At 35.4% G+C, this 15155-nt stretch overlaps 1 long non-coding RNA gene across 4 annotated transcripts in view; it reads right to left on the minus strand.

The window, feature by feature from the left end:
• Positions 1 to 4754: 4754 nt before the first annotated feature.
• LOC123539078 (uncharacterized) overlaps positions 4755 to 15155 on the minus strand; it is a 36101-nt gene continuing 25700 nt past the window's right edge. For all 4 annotated transcript variants that reach the window (XR_008368402.1, XR_008368401.1, XR_008368399.1 and 1 more), the window contains 3 exons: positions 11355 to 11514; positions 8909 to 9021; positions 4755 to 6938 (listed from right to left, as the gene is read on the minus strand). This is a non-coding gene — a long non-coding RNA (uncharacterized LOC123539078). The remainder of the gene's footprint in view (positions 6939 to 8908; positions 9022 to 11354; positions 11515 to 15155) is intronic.

A 15155-nucleotide genomic window follows, 5' to 3' on the forward strand; every position in this document is an offset into this window, starting at 1 on the left:
AAAATATTGGTGTGAGTGTTATGGCCCTTATGCCAGATGATGTGGGTGATAATGAGGAAAAACTATTTTAAGTTTAAAGCAAATTCATCAGGTAATTACAGAGATAAGTAGAAAAAAAGAGAAGAGTGTATAAAAAACCTAACCAAGATGGGGACGTGGAAAGATGCCAATGCCGACCCCAAGGCGAGTAGGATAGCTCTCCATTTACTTTGTATAGTTGAGCTAAAATTGAGACTTTTTAGATTAATTAATAACCAGAGCTGCTTTTGAGAAAAGCACATGTCTCCCACAACTGCCTAATCATCTGAATAGAAAGTCAGTTTTCATAAACAAATGTACTGTTTGCTCACTACAAATATACTTTTGAAGAATAAAAAGGCCAATTTTGGGTAGTTCAAGAGCCATAATTATTAAGTGCCTGGGGGGATTTGGCTAGCAATCAAACTTGGCAGAGGACTTATTGGCAAATACATTTTGTTCAAGTTTGGTGAAGTTCAGATAAGAAATGTTCAACTTAGAGTAAGGACAAGAGTAACAAGAGCTGTCACAGGAGACAGCGCGCTCGACTATTTCGATGCTGGATTGTGAAACTGGGCACATCTGAGGAAACTGGAGCTGTCACTTGAGAGTTTAATGACTCCAATGGTGGATGAAGATATTGCACAATAGCTTGAGTCTGTGTCAAAAATATTAAGTAATAAGAGAAGTAAATACAAAGTGTATCAAAACATATATAACTATAATTCTAAACAAAAAGGGGGCATAATTAATAAAATATTGGTGCAGGAGTTATGCAACTTTTGTCATATGATGAGAGTGATAGTGGAACAAGTACTTCAAGTTTTAATCAAATGCATTTCATAATAACTGTGATATAGTGAAAATGCATCAAAACTTTAACCTGAAATTCTAAGTAAAAGGGGGCATAATTCATGAAACAGTGGTGCCAGAGTTATGCACCTTGTGTCATATGATGTGGGTGATGATGTTTAACAACTACTTCAAGTATGAATCAAATCCATTCAGTAATAACAGAGACAGAGTAAAAGTGCATCAAAACTTTAACCTGCAATTCTAGGTAAAAAGGGGGAATAATCTATGAAAAAAAAATGCCAGAGTTATGCACCTTGTGTCATATGATGTGGGTGATGATGTTGAACAATTATTTTTAAGTCTGAATCAAATTCATTCAGTAACTAGAAATTGCTTTTGTAAAAAAGCGCATGTCTCCCCCAATGCAAAGTCCTATAGGCAAGAAGTCAATAGGGGTCAGGAGCGAATGTCAAAGAAACACTGATGGTTGGCTGCAATAGGGATCATCTACTTGGCATGTCCAGTCATCCCGCTAAATTTCAACATTCTTGGCATAGTGGTTCTCAAGTCACTGTTCAGGCTCCTGTGACCTTGACCTTTGATCAAGTGACCTCAAAATAAATAGGGCTCATCTACTCTGCATGTCCAATCATTCTATTAAGTTTCAACATTCTAGGTCAAGTGGTTCTCAAGTTATTTTCCAGAAATGATTTTACATGACCAGGCCCCTGTGACCTTGACCTTTAATAGACTGACCCAAAAATCAATAGGGGTCATCTACTCTGCATGTTCAATCATCCTATGAAGTTTCAACATTCTGGGTAAAGTGCCTCTCAAGTTATTGATCGGAAATTGTTTTCCATGTTCAGGCTCCTGAGACCTTGACCTTTAACAGAGTGACCCCAAAATCGATAGGGGTCATCTACTTTGCATGTTCAATCATCCTATGAAGTTTCAACATTCTGGATCAAAAGGTTCTCAAGTTATTGATCGGAAATGGTTATCGATGTTCAGGCCCCTGTGACCTTAACCTTTAACAGAGTGACCCTAAAATCGATAGGAGTCATCTTCTCTGCATGTTCAATCATCCTATGAAGTTTCAACATTCTGGGTCGAGAGGTTCTCAAGTTATTGATTGGAAACGGTTTTCCATGTTCAGGCCCCTGTGACCTTGACCTTTGACAGAGTGACCTCAAAATCGTTAGGGTTCATCTACTCTGCATGACCAATCATCCTATTAAGTTTCAACATTCTGGGTCAAGTGGTTCTCAAGTTACTGACTGGAAATGGTTTTCAATGTTCAGGCCCCTGTGACCTTGACCTTTGACGGAGTGACCCCAAAAACAATAGGGGTCGTCTACTCCAGCAGCCCTACAACCCTATGAAGTTTGAAGGTCAAATGGTTCTCCAGTTATTGCTCGGAAATGAAGTGTGACGTACGTACGGACGGACGGACAGGGCAAAAACACTGTCTCCCCCGTGGGGGGGGGGGGGGGGGGGGGAGACATACTAACAGAGATAGAGTAGAAGTGAATCAAAACTTTAACCTGAAATTCTAAGTAAAAAGGGATATAATTCATTAAATACTTGTGCCAGAGTTATGCACCTTGTGTCATATGATGTGGGTGATGATGTTGAACAATTATTTTAAGTTTGAATCAAATCTATTCAGTAATAACAGAGATAGAGTGAAAGTGCATCAAAATTTTAATTTGAAAATCTAAGTGAAAAGGGGGGATAAATCATGAAATACTGGTGCAGGAGTTATGACCCTTATGTCAGATGATGTGGAATAACTATTTTAAGTTTGAATCAAAATCAAGTAATGGGGACGCGGAAAGACGCCGACGCCGGGTTGAGTAGGATAGCTCTCATTATACTTCGTACAGTCGAGCTAAAAAGGCTGATTTTCAAGGGCCGTTATTCCAAAGTGGTTCGGCTAGCAATAGAACTTCGTCATGGACTTATGGTCATGCAAATGCATTTTGTTCAAATTTGGTGCAGATTGCACGAGAAAAGTTTGATTTAAGATTGCGGACAAGATTTGTGACAGACGGACAGACAGCAGTAAATCAGCAACATGGGAGATATAGTTTTTTGTCCATTACAGCCACGCAAGAACAGTACCTTAACAAGAGGACCATGATGGTCCTGAATCGCTCACCTGTCCCAACATGACCCAGTTTTGAACTGAGTATGACGTGGTTTTTTTTCTATTATTTGACATAGTGACCTAGTTTTTGAGCTCATGTGACCCGGTTTTGAACCTGACCTAGATATCATAAAGATGAACATTCAGACCAACCTTCATACAGATCCCATGAAAAATATGGCCTCCAGAGAGGTCACAAGGTTTTTTCATTATTTGACCTACTGACCTAGTTATTGATGGCACGTGACCCAGTTTCAAACCCGACCTAGATATCATCAAGATGAACATTCTGACCAATTTTCATGAACATCCATTCAAAAGTATGGCCTCTAGACAGGTCAAAAGGTTTTTCTATTTTTAGACCTAATGACCTAGTTTTTGACCGCAGCTGACCCAGTTTCAAACCTGACCTAGATATCATCAAGATGAACGTTCAGACCAACTTTCATACAGATCCCATGAAAAATATGGCCTCTAGAGAGGTCACAAGGTTTTTCTATTTTTAGACCTACTGACCTAGTTTTTAACCACAGCTGACCCAGTTTCGAACTTGGCCTAGTTATCATCAAGATGAACATTCAGACCAACCTTCATACAGATCCCATGAAAAATATGGCCTCTAGAGAGGTCACATGGTTTTTTTATTATTTGACCTACTGTCCTAGTTATTGATGGCACGTGACCCAGTTTCGAACCTGACCTAGATATCATCAAGGTGAACATTCTGACCAATTTTCATGAAGATCCATTCAAAAGTATGACCTCTAGAGCGGTCACAAGGTTTTTCTATTTTTAGACCTAATGACCTAGTTTTTGACCGCAGCTGACCCAGTTTCGAACTTGACCTAGATATCATCAAGATGAACATTCAGACCAACTTTCATACAGATCCCATGAAAAATATGGCCTCTAGGGAGGTCACAAGGTTTTTCTATTATTTGACCTACTGACCTAGTTTTTGAGGGCACGTGACCCACTTTCGAACTTGACCTAGATATCATCAAGATAAACATTCTGACCAATTTTCATGAAGATCTTATGAAAAATATGGCCTCTAGAGAGGTCACAAGGTTTTTCTATTTTTAGACCTATTGACCTAGTTTTTGACCGCACGTGACCCAGTTTCGAACTAGACCTAGATATCATCAAGATGAACATTCTGACCAATTTTCATAAAGATCCCATGAAAAATGTGACCTCTAGTGAGGTCACAAGCAAAAGTTTACGCACGGACGGACGGACGACGGACGCTGCGCGATCACAAAAGCTCACACTGTCACTTTGTGACATGTGAGCTAATAAAATCGTGAGTATACTCTTCAAAAAGGAGGTGATTACTGGAAATTTTGATGAAAATGATGACTTGGTATTAGCAAAACAAGAGGACCATGATGGTCCTGAATTGCTCACCTGTCCCCACATGACCCAGTTTTGAACTGAGTATGATGTCGTTTTTTCTATTATTTGACATAGTGACCTAGTTTTTGAGCTTATGTGACCCAGTTTCAAACTTTACTTAGATATCATCAAGATGAACATTCTGACCAACTTTCATAAAGATCCCATGAAAAATGTGACCTCTAGAGTGGTCACAAGCAAAAGTTTACGGACTGACGGACGCACAGACGGACGACGGACGCTGCGCGATCACAAAAGCTCACCTTGTCACTTTGTGATATGTGAGCTAAAAAAAAATGGACTGGTAAATGGCACACAAATCTCATGTCATTGTGTTCTTTGACCTTGGTATGCATCTGTCAACTATAAACATTGTAATAAATGAGAGAAATAATGTTTAAAGTTTATTTAGAGAAATCATCATAGACACAACAAAACTACATTACAAAATTTGCAGCACAAAAGCATAATAAGTTTCATCAAGTACATTTGATTTAGAGGCTTCTTGCATTAAGAGACCAGTTTTTCAGTTCCTTTTTTTATGTTATCAAAGAACAAACTATGATGCATAAAGAGAACATGTTTTTTCCTTCCCTTTGGTGGTCTCTTAATGCAAGCTGTACTGTAGATTTTTACCCAGCTATATTCAGTTCAGTTCAGTTTCAGTTTAAAATTCAGTTCAGTTTCTGTTTTAAATTCAGTTCAGTTCAGTTTAGTTCCAGTTCAGAATTCAGTTCATTCAGTAACAGTCCAAAATTCAGTTCAGTTTCTGTTTCAAACTCAGTTCAGTTCAGTTTGGTTCCAGTTTAGAATTCAGTTCAGTTTAAAATTCAGTTCAGTTCAATTCAATTCAATTTTATTCAAATATAAGATCCAATTATAACAGAAATACAAAGTGGTACAGAAATGAAAAATATTAGAATTAATAAATATGCAGTAAACCCTTATATGTTTGTACTTTACAAGAGTAATCAAGCTAATACATAAATATCAGGAAAAAATGATGATCTTTCTGCCTGGGATAAACCTTGAAAGTAACAATTTCACTTATTTCCAATGGAGTCTATTAGCTCTCAATAATATATAAGTATTGTACAACCTCTTCAGAGCGGTCCTCAGAGCAAAAACCTCTATAACAACATCAAAATTTCCCTAAGCTGAAATATATTATCAAATTTACCTCTCAAGAACAACAACCTCTACACAACAGTCAATATTTGTATCTCCCAAAGGGTGTTGCTCTTCAGAGGTTGCACTGTATAGTGAAATAGGACTTACACATACACTTATAAAGAAATTAAAATTTAACAGTTTTCTCTAATATAAATAATTAGGTAGCTTAAAACATAAAAAAATCTTTATAAATATTGTCTTGTATACACCTGAATTAACTGTACAAAAATCTATACAGATATAAATTAAATGTCAAGTTATCACTGAAAAAACTTATCACTAAGAAAAATATCACAAAGTTAATTTTATACATGAGTTGAAATGAAATTTTGTCTTCTTGCTCCTTAGAAGTTTGGGGTTTATATACATTTTTATTCAGAAAGTCATGAAATATTTACAAAAAATGTTTCAGGCATTGGACAGAAAGCTACATTAGCTTACAGTAAAGGTTTTCTTCTCCTTACTTTACTATTAAAACATAACATCTGTTGCTTAAGGATATCATTTAAAGGTTTTACACCTTATTAAATTTTGAACAAAAGTATTTAACAATAATTAACAAACTTAAGCAAAATCAAAGAAAGTAATAACTTGTCAACCTTGGAAAGTCTTGAGCTAGAAGTTTGTTGTGTATTTTTAATCAAGGAAATGGCTAAATAATAAACAAGAACAACTAAAGTGTTTCTTTAGGCAGATTGTTAAAAGAGAGCACTAAGGCTTAAAGCTATAATATAACATTTCAACAAATGAAAAAAATTACAAGTTTGAATATATTAATTTTCTTAAATATAGAGTAAAATAACACAATTCGAATTTACAATTACAATTGTCATTTTTTACTTAAGATAATGAACATTATCGCACCAAATTTATCATGAGTATACGTCGTTGCTTGAAATTTTTCTTTAACATATGAAAACCCTTGGCAGGCCTTCCCAGTTTTTCAAAATAAATTTATCTGTCTGTCGGTTATAGACATTGTAACGGATACCAAGTAGTGTCATAGCAGGTATGACTATTTAGGGTACAGTTTCTTGAACACTGGTAAAAGAATACTTTTCAGAAGAAACTCAGCTGAATAATGTCCTAGTTATTTTTGTGCACAGTAGAGCTGAGACAAGAACTGGAAAATCAAATTGTCTTCCATAACGGGCTACCAAAATCACTTAAGGGTCTTTTCAAGCCAAGTACACAATTTCTCTACAGTCTTAAAAATTCCAGGTACAGATGTGTTGGACTATTGTGTTTTTTATTGTCATCGTGTCTGAATATTCCATGCGATCCTGGTGATCTTTGTGCCTCTGGTGAAATTTCCTTTTTAGGTGTGACAAAGATATCTGTGCTACAGTGATTTGTTGTGGTATGCGTCTTTGTGTGACATGTGGCATATTCCAATATTGAACTATAAAAAAGAAATATCTCAATTTACTGTATATCACTCTAAAATAAACTATGTGTAAAACCCACAAGCACTTGGGACAAAATGTATAAAATTCAAAACAGACAAATCTTTAAAAGTAGAAACAAGTTTTATTTCTTTAACTGGTTGAAAACCAATGAATTTCCATCAATTGAAAATCAATTACATGTGAATAAAGCTATGAAACAAAATATTAAATGTTATCTTCACCAAAACACAATGCTACTAAAAAAGTTATAGTATAAGCCCTAAAAGCTTTGACTATGACTAACACACATTGCATATCCATTCACTTGATACTGCAATGGATGAAAACAAGAGGGCCATGATGGCCCTATATCACCCACTTGAGTTAAGTTGCTTGCTTGAACAAATTTCTTTGCTAAATCTTAAACAAGAGGGTCATGATGACCCTGAATCGCTCACCTGAGTAATATGAGCCACATTTATAACATAGTAAACTGATGCTAAAATATTAGAAGGTAGGTCAGTAGGTCACATTCATGGTCACTGCAAGTCAGTTTTAAAGTCGGTGTGCAAAACTGTACATGTCATCCAAATTTCAACATTTATCTTAAAAAAACACACAAGAAAGTAGGTCAGTTGGTCAAGGTGAGTCAAGTGACCCCTAATCACATGGGGTCATCAGGTAATTATAGTTAAACAGTCTAGGAAATATGATCTGATAATTTTTGAAGTATTTAACTCATATAACAAAGTGACCCTCACGGCGGGGCCTCTTTTCACCCCAGGGGCATAATTTGAACAGTCTTGTTAAGAGATCAACTAGGTAAAGCTACATTCAAAATATCAAAGGCCTAGGCCTTGAACTTTCTGACAAGAAGATTTTTTCCCTATATAAGTCTATGTTAAATTTGGTACCCCAGGGCAGGGCCTCTTTTCATCCCAGTGGCATAATTTTAACAATTTTGGTAGAGGAACACTAGGCAAGGCAACATATCAAAAGCCTATGCCTTACGGTTTCAGGTAAGAAGATTTTCAAAGATTTTTCCTATATATTAAGTCTATGTAAAACTTGGGACCCCCTGGGTAGGGCCTCTTTTCAACTTGGGGGCATAATTTGAATAATCTTGGTAGAGGACTACTAGGCATTGCAACATACCAAATATCAAAAGCCTATGCCTTGCAATTTCAGACGAGAAGAATTTTAAAGTCTTTTCCTATATATGTCTATGTAAAAAAACTAGGGACCTCCATGGCAGGACCTCTTTTCACCCCAGAGTAATAATTTGAACAATCTTGGTAGAGAACCACAAGGCACTGCAAGATACCAAATATCAAAAGCCTAGGTGGTCTTGTGGTTTGAGACAAGAAGATTTTTAAAGTTTTCTTCCTATACAAGTCCATATAAACCATGTGACCCCCTCCCCCCCCCCACCCCCGCTCCCCGGGCCCATACATCACCCTAAGGGAATCATTTGAAGAATCTTGGTAGAGGCCCACTAGATGATGCTACATACTAAATATCAAAGCCCTAGGCCTTATGGTTTTGGACAAGAAGATTTTCAAAGTTTTTCCCTATATAAGTCTATATAAACGATTTGAACCCCGGGGTGGGGCCAGATTTGACCTTAAGGGGATAACTTGTATAATCTTGGTAGAGGCCGACTAGATGATGCTTCATACCAAATTTCAAAGACCTAGGCCACGTGGTTTTGAACAACAAAATTTTTGAAGTTTTTCCTTTCGGTTGCCATGGCAACCAGAGTTCTGTATGGAATTCAATTCTTTGAATAATTTTTAAAGAAGACCTTCCAAGGATCATCCCTGTGAAGTTTCATAAAAATTGGTTTGGTGGTTTAGGTAGAGATGTTGTTTAAAGGAAAGCGTGGACTGACGGACGAATGGCAGACGCCGGACAGTGAGCGATCACAATAGCTCACCCTGAGCCTTTGGCTCAGGTGAGCTAAAAAGCATCAGAAGCAACTTACTTAGGTCAATGGTTTCTAGGTCAATAGTGATAACTGTTGCCTCCCCTTAGTTCTGTAGGACTGAAGTTGCTTCGAGGAAGTGCATCAATATCAACATCCTTTTTGGCCAATGCCTGTAAAGGAAATTGAAGAAAATGTATTATGTTGCAATAATTAATTTCTGTATGCTCCACTTCAGAAAATTTACTAGCTGTATCTTTAGTTAGTTGCAATCTTTTATTTTTTTAAAAAGCCTAAGAAAAGATGATACAGATCTACTTCAGACAAATCTGCCCTTGCAGAGATAAGTTTTCTCTACATGGATGTTGTTCACATTGGTGATACTATAACAGGATTCCTTCTACAAAGTGCAGGTCATCAATTTAATGTTGTATGATCAGTCTGTATTCATTACATGAATACTGGGCTAATTTGTCAAAACTTTAAAAAAAAAATAAATATTTCTGGCAATAGTTTTGACTATTGACTGGTAAGCCATTAATTAAGCATAGACTATTATTCTCCTCATATTAATCACTGGTCAACAGTTTGTAGAAAAAAACTTATGATAAAACACATTTAATGAGTGGCTAGGCAGTAAATAGTCAAAACTGTTGCCCTCGGTCTTTCAAACTTGACTATTGACCAGCCAGCCATTAACCCATATCCTGCTGGAAACATATCAGCTTTTGCTACCAGTGTAGAAAATGATCAACCTGTATATCTGTGCAGTCTGATCAAGATCTGAACTGTTTGCCATTCAGTCAGAAACTTTTTGGTTAGCAACCCTTTTAACAGTGAATAGCACTATCCAAAACTAAACTATTGACAAGTTCATTATAGAAATTTAGCAGGGTAAGGGTTAGAGAAGTTTATATTGTATATTCAGCTGTCCAGTATTTCTCCTTTTACTGACCTATTCTCTGTAAGCAGACAACAATTTTCTCATATGATGCTATATGGGTAAGAAATAACTCCAGACATATTTCTTTCAGTCAAATTCATATGTAGAACATTCCCATCTAAATTTCTAGGCTTGATTTATACTCAACATTTGCACAATGATGTAAGAAAGTTATGTTTAAAAAATCATCTGACTGATAAGAAATTTCTTCTAAAGTCAACTGTGTGGGCTGGTAAGTGATTATCTCCATTTCATGATTCCCCCCCCCCCCCCCACAACAGTGCAAGTACTGCTTTAAAGTTAACCTAAGAGACAAATAGGTAAATGTCAACAAAAACTTAAAAGTTGAATACTGTTACTTATCTAAATTGAAATATAAAACTATTATGCATAAATATTACTTGTTTTTACTTTCTTCCCATTACGAATGCTGAATAAACATGAAAGAAGGCAAGTGTACTGTGACATTTAAATCAATTACCATTAGTCAATACTGAGATAACAGCTTGCATACAAAACCTTAACCAAATTTTTCTTAAGTCGAAAAAGGGGCATAATTTTGTAAAAAGTAAGAGTAATGGAACTTCTGCAATGTAAGGTTCATGTAAAGCGTCTGAGACGACCCCCTTGGTTAAATTTTCATTTTGGAAATTATACCTGACAGACCCATAATATTGATAATATATATATACAGAGTTGTTCAGAAGAAGTAGAAAATACTTTTTATAGAGGTTACCTTGTTTGGTGATATGTATTTTGTCTTACAAAACATGTACTTCAACTGTCCACATTATAAAATTTGTACAAAATATCAAACTTCTTTTTCAAACATATTTTTTCTCTAAGTTTGTTTTTGTTGTGTGTCTTACATACTTATCTAGGTACTCCGGGAAATGAAAAATAGTTTACTTTTATATTTGTTGAAATTATACTGCATTTTTTTGTCAATTTGACAGCTCTTAGTAACTTTCACTTTCATTTTGCAAGGTTTGCATTTTTTTAAATGTACATTGTTTGTAACACTTTCAACTCCTGGAGTACCTGGACAAATGTTAGATGTACAATGATAATAAAAGTAATGACAAAATACTTTTGAAAAAGAAGTTTAATTGATATCTTCTACAAAATAGAACATGAAAAGTCAAAGCACATCATCGCCACATGACTGTGATATAAGACAAAATGTGTCGTCCACAAGGGAATAACCTGTCTCAGAAGTTTCTTCTACTTATTATAAACAATTTGGTGTATTCTTTATGATAGACCAAGGCCTATGTGGTGTGAAAAACTAAAAAAAAATTTACCTGAGGGGTGGTTTCAAAAGACTTTACATAACCGTAAGTCATTTTATCAACGTGGATAAGTGTGTTAAATTTCAACTTTTCCCACATTTGGTTACTGAGGTACCAGTTCACATACAAAAACTTAACCAAATTGGGACGCCAATGCAGTTGAAGGGCTGTGTCCAAAAGCTGTACCTTTTCTTTGAATAGCTAAGCTAATAAGTGCACTTGCTAACATATATAGTAATTTAAAAGGTAACAATACAAACATGATACCTACAAGTTAAACTGTCAAATACACGATTCTGCAGTGTCCACAGCACAAAACATTCCACTCCAATGGGTATTTTGGTGTCAGGCTGTATCTAACCTTGCCACTTGGAGTAAATGACTACCTGGCTGATGAATGTCACATATTTCCTGGTATTGCTTCTTGTGGGCTGTAAACATGAATTTATCTGTTGTTGACTGGTGTTGTAAAACTTTTTCATTAGTATTTCAGTTCTACAATGGCCATCTGTTACACTTAAAAGGTGGTTAATCAGATTTTGGTCAATTAATGAATTCATTCAAAACTTTATCAGGTGATCATTTATACTTATTTGTGTTCAGCCAGTTCTTAATACACATCACCTTGTCACTGGAAGTATTTGTAAAATTTGATTTTCTTATCCTGGTTGCCAAACCAAGATAACATTATTTTAGTGTAAGTATAAATTAAATAAACATTTTTCCTCAGGAATCATATGAATATAAGTACAATTATCACCACAATTTGTCTATCTCGGTTAAACAAGACTAGAAATTATGTTGGAATCAAAATTACTTTTTAAATACTTTTATATAAAAGGGAGGTAATTACAAATTTTCACAAAAAGTAATAAAATATACATTTCCAATAGGGATCTATGTCTATGTAATAGATCTTTTTATTCCTAAAATAAATCTCTAACAGAATATATGAAAAATGTAAAATACCATAAAATGTTGCATAAATGTGATTGAAAACTTTAATAAAATAGAAAAAGTAGAAAAACACTGGTCGTGCAACTTGACACACATTGAAATGTTGCAGGCTCTGAGTCTACACTGAGTGCTACTGTCCACACACTCCTGCCCTGTGTGAGCAGAACTCAACATTTACACATGCAACAATTTTCTTTTAAACTTAACAAAGAATTTATTCCACAGAGAATTTCATGAGCTTCAAAAAATGTGCAAGCTGGCATTAAATTTAATAATCTTATAATTTTAACCCTTACCATGCTGGCACAAATGGTTCTGCCTTAGTGACCAGTGAAGATCATGACCAGCCTGCACAGCCATTCAGTCTGATCATTATCTGCACTGTTTGCCATTTAGTCAGTATCTTTTTGGTATGCAACCCTTTCAAAAGATAATGGTACTGTCCAAATTGAAAGATGCACAAGTTCATTATAGAAATTTAGCAGGGTAATGGCTAATGTAAACAAGAGCTGTCCGTAAGACAGCCAAGCTCGACTATTCGAAATATTGTCCCAGATGCAGGAAAATATTACCCAAAAAGGTTAAATATCAAAAGAGTTTTAAGTTCAAAAGGGGGAATAATTTGACCAAAATGCATATCAGTTATGGGACTTGCTGCTATCAACTAGTTTTATAACCCCGAAGGCACATGTGAAGTTTCAATTCAATATCTGCATTAGTTTTGGAGATAGAAACTTGCATGTAAAACTTTAACCAGAATTTTCAAAGTCCAAAAGGGGGCATAATTTGCCCAAAATACATGCCAGAGTTATGGGACTTGACCCAGTGAGGTTGGTAATTGATCTAGAAAAAGAAAAAATAAGTTTCAAATCTATATGCCTTTTAGTAATAGCTGTATGTACTTGCACGCAAAACTTTAACCAGAATTTGCTAAGTCCAAAAGGGGACATAATTTGGCCAAAATGAAGGTCAGAGTTATGGGACTTGCTGCTATCAACTAGTTTTATAACCCCGAAGACACATGTGAAGTTTCAAATCAATATCTGCATCAGTTTTGGAGATAATAACTTGCATGTAAAACTTTAACCAAAATTTTCTAAGTCTAAAAGGGGGCATAATTTGACTAAAATGCATATCAGAGTTATGGGAGTTGCTGATATCAACTAGTTTTATAACCCCGAAGGCACATGATTGTGAAGTTTCAATTCAATATCTGCTTTAGTTCTGGAGATAGTAACTTGCATGTAAAACTTTAACCAGAATTTTCTAAGTCCAAAAGGGGGCATACTTTGCCCAAAATACATGCCAGAGTTATGGGACTTGACCCAGTGAGGTTGGTAATTGATCTAGAAAAAGAAAAAAATAAGTTTCAAATCTATATGCCTTTTAGAAATAGCTGTATGTACTTGCAGGCAAAACTTTAACCAGAATTTTCTAAGTCCAAATGGGGGCATAATTTTGCCAAAATGAAGGTCAGAGTTATGGGACTTGCTGCTATCAACTAGATTTATAACCCCGAAGACACATGTGAAGTTTCAAATCAATATCTGCATTAGTTTTGGAGATAGTAACTTGTATGTAAAACTTTAACCAAAATTTTCTAAGTCTAAAAGGGGGCATAATTTGCTCAAAATACATGTCAGAGTTATGGGTCTTGACCCAGTGAGGTTGGTAATTGATCAAGAAAAAGAAAAAATAAGTTTCAAATCTATATGCCTTTTAGAAATAGCTGTATGTACTTGCACGCAAAACTTTAACCAGAATTTTCTAAGTCCAAAAGGGGACATAATTTGGCCAAAATGAAGGTCAGAGTTATGGGACTTGCTGCTATCAACTAGTTTTATAACCCCGAAGACACATGTGAAGTTTCAAATCAATATCTGCATTAGTTTTGGAGATAATAACTTGCATGTAAAACTTAAACCAAAATTTTCTAAGTCTAAAAGGGGGCATAATTTGCTCAAAAAACATGTCAGAGTTATGGGACTTGACCCAGTGAGGTTGGTAATTGATCTAGAAAAAGAAAAAAATAAGTTTCAAATCTATATGCCTTTTAGAAATAGCTGTATGTACTTGCACGCAAAACTTTAACCAGAATTTTCTAAGTCCAAAAGGGGGCATAATTTTGCCAAAATGAAGGTCAGAGTTATGGGACTTGCTGCTATCAACTAGATTTATAACCCCGAAGACACATGTGAAGTTTCAAATCAATATCTGCATTAGTTTTGGAGATAGTAACTTGTATGTAAAACTTTAACCAAAATTTTCTAAGTCTAAAAGGGGGCATAATTTGCTCAAAATACATGTCAGAGTTATGGGTCTTGACCCAGTGAGGTTGGTAATTGATCAAGAAAAAGAAAAAATAAGTTTCAAATCTATATGCCTTTTAGAAATAGCTGTATGTACTTGCACGCAAAACTTTAACCAGAATTTTCTAAGTCCAAAAGGGGACATAATTTGGCCAAAATGAAGGTCAGAGTTATGGGACTTGCTGCTATCAACTAGTTTTATAACCCCGAAGACACATGTGAAGTTTCAAATCAATATCTGCATTAGTTTTGGAGATAATAACTTGCATGTAAAACTTAAACCAAATTTTCTAAGTCTAAAAGGGGCATAATTTGCTCAAAAACATGTCAGAGTTATGGGACTTGACCCAGTGAGGTTGGTAATTGATCTAGAAAAAGAAAAAAATAAGTTTCAAATCTATATGCCTTTTAGAAATAGCTGTATGTACTTGCACGCAAAACTTTAACCAGAATTTTCTAAGTCCAAAAGGGGGCATAATTTTGCCAAAATGAAGGTCAGAGTTATGGGACTTGCTGCTATCAACTAGATTTATAACCCCGAAGACACATGTGAAGTTTCAAATCAATATCTGCATTAGTTTTGGAGATAGTAACTTGCATGTAAAACTTTAACCAAAATTTTCTAAGTCTAAAAGGGGGCATAATTTGCTCAAAATACATGTCAGAGTAAGGGTCTTGACCCAGTGAGGTTGGTAATTGATCTAGAAAAAGAAAAATAAGTTTCAATCTATATGCCTTTTAGAAATAGCTGTATGTACTTGCACGCAAAACTTTAACCAGAATTTTCTAAGTCCAAAAGGGGGCAT

Source organism: Mercenaria mercenaria, chromosome 18, assembly GCF_021730395.1.
Source record: "Mercenaria mercenaria strain notata chromosome 18, MADL_Memer_1, whole genome shotgun sequence".
Taxonomy (NCBI): Eukaryota; Metazoa; Mollusca; class Bivalvia; order Venerida; family Veneridae; genus Mercenaria; species Mercenaria mercenaria.